We start from the raw sequence: 5852 nt of genomic DNA on the forward strand, positions 1-5852 counted from the left end.
CAAAACATTTAACACTTATTATATAACCAGAAATTTTCTAAGAGCCTTCATATATTAAACTATATTAATTGGGGCAAAGCTAAACTACTGTAACAAAGGATCCAAAATTATAGTGGTACAAAGACAATGAGTTCATTGTTCTATCATTTAACAGTTACCATATTAATGTTCCCATCTCAGGAACAATTCTTCTCTTCATAGGTATTTGGGGCATTTAGCTTCCTTCTAAACCAATGCTCTACCATACTTGAGAGATCAAGTTATCTTCCGCATGTTTGAAGCTCCACTATATTCTAATAGTAGAAACAGAAGATGGAGGTGGAAGATTTATTTCTGATGTCGTTATTCTCAGACCAGAAATGGCACACTCCACTTTTGTGCAAATTTCATTGGCAGATACTTAGTTACTGTTTTATAAGTAACTGCAAAGAAAGCTGGTACAAAGTATCTGACTGAGCCAGAATGTGTCTGGCTATAATTACACTATAATGAATGAAAGAAAAAAAATCTTAGTGGAAACCTAGCAGCTCCACTGGTTATTAACAAGTGGCTTTTTTCTTTTCTTTTCTTTTTTTTTTTTTTTTTTTTTTCTGCTTTCATCATCTGCCTTCCCCACTCCCCCCACCCCCCCAACCTGGCTTTGCTCAGGTTCAAAATAAATATTTCCTAGTATTTGAGGGAAACACTCCTCAAATGATAATTGTAGGGAAGCAGACCCCACATTACCTGTGGGTGCCCTGAGTTCCATGGAAACAAAAGATTGAGGAAAAGACAGATTAAAAGTGAAAGTGGGACCAGGGGGCTATCACTTATTACTGGAGGCAGTGAAGGCTCTGAGGTCTGGTCTCTCACACTATTGGTTACAATCATTTTGATGTATAGGGTAGAAGTGGAGTGATAGTAGGGAAAGAGTGATGTGATGGAGCGAATCAGTGAGCCAGAACTGGTGTCTCATCCTAAGACTTGGTAACAGTGGCAGTTTGGTAGTTTCACAAAACAAGAACATGTAGTTATCTTTAGCCTATTATCTATGTGCAGCTGGTGGAATGAGGGCCTCACAAGGAGCCTACAAGTCTGGTTACATCTTAGTGCTGTGAAGGGGTTTTACGTCTTTGAGCACAATGTTTATGTTAACTGAGCCTAGATCACTGTGCACTGGTACATGAAGCATGGAGAGGCTTTCCTCCCCAGAGGCTTCCTGCAGCCTTCCACAGTTTATTGTTCCTTATTTCTTTTGCACATATAACCAGTTTATGTAAGCACATGGTAAACCCTTCCTCTATTGCTGCTTCTCCCAACAAGAATGATCATAAATATTGTTCTAACCATGTTATTCCCATTAAAGTATTTGAAACCAAAATCAGATGCTATTTTTATGCTGTATTCCTCGTACCTTCTTTTATTTTGAATGAGTAGCCAAGCTTTTTGAATGTGATTGGTAGTGGTAAGGAGAGGAAGGGCTAAAATTCAAACCAAGGACAAAAATTTTCAGTTTTTCAAAAAACATTGTCCTGCTATAGAAGCCTATGCATTCCAGAGATTAAATATGTCATCCAGTTGATCACTGCTTTTAGCAAATCATGTGAAAAGACAAGAAAAGGGCGGGAAAAGGGTCCCACCAGAAATTTTTGAACTCTTTCTCTGCAATCCAAGCAAATCAAATATATCTTACTATCAGTCCTGCTTCTTGCCCTTTTATTAACTTATCTTTGGTTTGATTATAATTACATACATTGGAATTTTCTTTAATATAACATTATATTCATAAGTCATAAAAAGTGTTTAACTGCATAAGTTTGTGTTTGATGACTAGAAATATATTGATTTAGGCATTCTTCTCACTTTGTAAGAGCTTGTTCCAGTGATTAAAATTATTTGAGTTAACTTTAAATACTAGGCAAGACCTTGTAGATCATTCAGCTAAGTTTCTTCATTTTAAAGATTAGGAAGCTATTGGACAAAGTTGTTAAATAGTTTGCACAGTATCATGTAGTTTATATATTTCAGGTCAAGGCTGTAAACTCGGTTTACTGACCCATTCTAATATTCATTCCAGTGCACTTCACTGCCTTTCCATTCTCTTCCTCTCTTTTTTCTCAGCATAATTGTCCTTGTCGTCCACTTTCTAAACTTCTGACATCTTAATTAACTTTTCTAACATCACAATCTGGAAGCTGAGAAGAATTCCATTTTTCTTCTATAATTCAGTCTGCCTTTAAAGTGATATTTGTTAAACTCTCATTTTTCAGAAATGTTCTATACCAAATAAATTATGGGGGAATTACATTGAGAAATGTGCATTATGACTTTCTGATATGTATAATATATAATAGCATATTAAATGCCTTATGCAATAATTTATCCTAAATAGAAAAGTGTTTAAATTTGAATAAACCACCATTTTTTGAAAATTATATTCAATATTTTTTTTTCTTTGCACTTATAACATGAGACTGTTCCCTGTGTTCCTTAAAAAAGCTACCTCAGACTTATGATCTACTATTCTTAGGAAGTCTCTGAAACTGAAGGAATGATGAATCTGGAAATAGCATTTGATATATTTAGGCTTACAAACAAAACCCATTATCAGAATTTAAGATGTCTGCCCAAGACACTGATCATTAATTCAATAAACATTTTTAAAGACTCAGTGTGATTTATATTAATAAAATTCCATGTCACATACTGCCACTATGCGCACTGATGATTCTAGCTTCTTTTGGTATAAAGGGAAACTTTGGAGTAATGTGTCTCTTATATGTTTGTAAACACACACACACACACACACACACACACACACACACTCTAATTTACAAAGGATTCAAAGAAATGGTGAGGTTGTAATAAAAAATAAGAAATGGCGTCATCCCCCTGCACCCACCGGAGCCTGTTCGTGTAGACCGCCCAGAGTTGGCAAATTCTCAGCCCCCAGACAAACCGGCCTCCTCCAACCCCACTTTTCTCTCCTATGAATACTACGAATAATGTCACTGCAGCAGTTTTTACTAGAGCCAATCACCTGTCATGCCTGGAACAGGGATCGCGCCCAGGTTGCCCTCAGCACAATAACCACACAGTGCACACCTGCAAGAACGGGAGTCAGCAGGTGAAAGTTCATGAACTCAAGAAGCACAGTGGACACATCACAGGTGTTGACTGGGCTCCCAGAGCACCGCACCGTCCCTTGCAGGACAGACTGCAATGGCTACGTCTGGAGTCAGGAGGATGGTGCCTGGAAGCCAACCCTGGTGATCCTGAGAATTAATTGTGCAGCTGCTTTTGTGAACTGATCCCCCCTAGAGAACAAATTTGCTGTGGGAAGTGGAGCACGACTCATTTCTGTTTGTTTCTTTGAGTCTGAAAATGACTGGTGGGTGAGCAAGCACATTAAAAAGCCGATTCGCTCCACAGTCCTTTGCTTGGATTACCATCGCAACAACATTACGCTGGCAGCAGGATCATGTGACTTCAAACGCACAGTGTTTTCTGCCTACATTAAAGAAGTGGATGAAAAGCCAGCCAGCATGCCCTGGGGCAGCAAGATGCCTATTGGGCAGTTCATGTCAGAGTTTGGTGGCAGTGGCACTGGTGGCTGGGTCCATGGGGTCAGCTTTTCTGCCAGTGGGAGCCACCTGGCCCGGGTCAGGCACGACAGTGCATGTCTGTTGCTGATGCCTCAAAAAGTGTGCAGGTCTTAACTCTGAAGACAGAGTTCCTGCCCCTCCTGAGTGTGTCATTTGTCTCAGAGATCAGCGTCTTGACTGCTGGCCATGACTGCTGCCCATGACTGCTGCCCAGTGCTCTTTAAGTACAATGACCTCAGCTGCCTGACCTTCATTTCCAAGTTAGACATTCCAAAACAGGGCATCCAATGTAATGTGTCTGCCATGGAAGGCTTCCACAACCGGACAAGAGTGCTACAACTGAGGACTGCGACATGGCCTTGGAGACGCTGCACCAGAATAGCATCACTCAAGTCTCTATGAGGTGGACAAGCAAGATTGCTGCAAATTTTGCACTACTGTTGTCAATAGAGACATGATAATTTGGGATTTCAAGAACTTTGAGTCTTCCATCCAGGGCCTCCAGATCATGTGAAGCTGAGTGAGCCTCCACCATCCAGCATGACAAACTGTGGCCAACTGCAGCCGTGCCGAGACATGATGGAAGCCAGACCTAAGGAAATACTGACAACACATATCACGCTAATACCACATGGTTTTGTTTAAATATAAAATTGGTGAAAGTGTTTTTTAAAAAAACAGTAGTTTTTTGTTTGTTTTTGTTTTGTGATTTAAATCCACTTTTGACCAAAGTTTCTCTTTAAGTAGCTTATTATGTAAAATTGTCACACTAACTTAAAAGACAGGGTGAAGGAGATATGTAAATTGTCCACTAAAAATTTAAATAAACTGTGTAAAAAAAGAGAAATGTAATATATGCAATAAATTTAATAAAGTAATATATGTAATGATGAAATATTTGGATTGTATCAATATACTGCTAAACTTAAGGATTAATACAAAAACATCTGAGAAATAATACTGCACAGAAATAAATACATTTTGTTTTGTTTTGCTTTGTTTTTATGAGACAGAGTCTCACTCTGTCACTCAGACTGGAGTCCAGTCACACAATCTTGGCTCACTGAAAACTGCACCTCCCGGGTTCAAGGGGTGCACCCAGCTTAGCCTCCAGAGTACATGGGACTACAGGTATGTCTCACCACACCCAGTTAATTTTTTCATTTTTAGAGACAAGGTTTCACTATGTTTACCAGGCTGGTTTCTAACTCCTGACCTCAAGTGATCCACCTGCTTTTGGCATCCCAAAGTGCTGGGATTACAGATGTGAACCATTGCCCCTGGCCCAGAAAGAAATATTTGACTCAGAGACACACACACACACACACACACACTGTTACCTGACATTTGCCTCATAATACACAATTTTTATCCATATTTGTATATCTATTACTCAAAGTATCATTTCAAGAATAAGAACAATTACAATAAATATTTAGCTAATAATTGGCAGTACATTACATTATTAAGAACTTTGTAGTGGTTGGCAAAATACAAATAAAGAATATTGTGAAGTTTGAAATATTTAATTATAAAAGTCAACTTGTGATTCAATTTTATTTTGAATTTATTAAATTGAATTTTTATTGTTTTCAATTTTTCTATGGACTATGTTGGAAGTGACATTAATTTTATAATATATTCTTTTACCAGGTTTCTTCAAATGCCCATGATTTTTAAATAGTATGCTAAGTATAAAATTTCTAAGAACTTTGCAATAGCAACAATTATGGGTAATAATTAAAACTATTAACATTCACTAGTTTAAGACCAATTTAATTTTTACATGTAAAATTGTATTTATGTAATTTGACTTATGAATTCAAGTTAAGGCTTGATATGACTTTTTAATAAGTCCAAATCACTTAGAAAGAATAACCACTTTAAGTTTTTTTCAGTTTTTAAAAAAATGTTTAGTACACATAAACCATGAATGCTTGCAAAACATATAAGAAAGGTAAACTTCTTTCATTCAGTGTAGTGAGGAAGAAAAGGAGTAGCTGGAACTCTGTATAAGTTTTCTAGTGTCATAATATGATTAAAGGAGAGCAAAGAGTTTTGGTACTTTATTTGTAAAAAAAAATATATATTTTTAAAAAGATATATTTTAATTATATCTAGCAGCATTTTTGTTACAGTCCTGCTGAATTTTGTTAGTAAAATAAATTGGCTGATTAGAAGATAAAATATCATCCACTGCTATGATTTCAACATCTTTTATACTTTAAATCACCCAGATTGCTTTTAAAAATTCTTTATTGTTCTTCC

The 5852-nt window shown here is 37.0% G+C and overlaps 1 pseudogene; it reads left to right on the forward strand.

The window, feature by feature from the left end:
* The first annotated feature begins 2692 nt into the window (after positions 1–2692).
* On the forward strand, positions 2693–4184 carry LOC100388290 (actin-related protein 2/3 complex subunit 1A pseudogene; annotated as a pseudogene).
* The last annotated feature ends 1668 nt before the right edge of the window (positions 4185–5852 follow it).

Source organism: Callithrix jacchus, chromosome 3 (assembly GCF_049354715.1).
Source record: "Callithrix jacchus isolate 240 chromosome 3, calJac240_pri, whole genome shotgun sequence".
Lineage (NCBI taxonomy): Eukaryota > Metazoa > Chordata > Mammalia > Primates > Cebidae > Callithrix > Callithrix jacchus.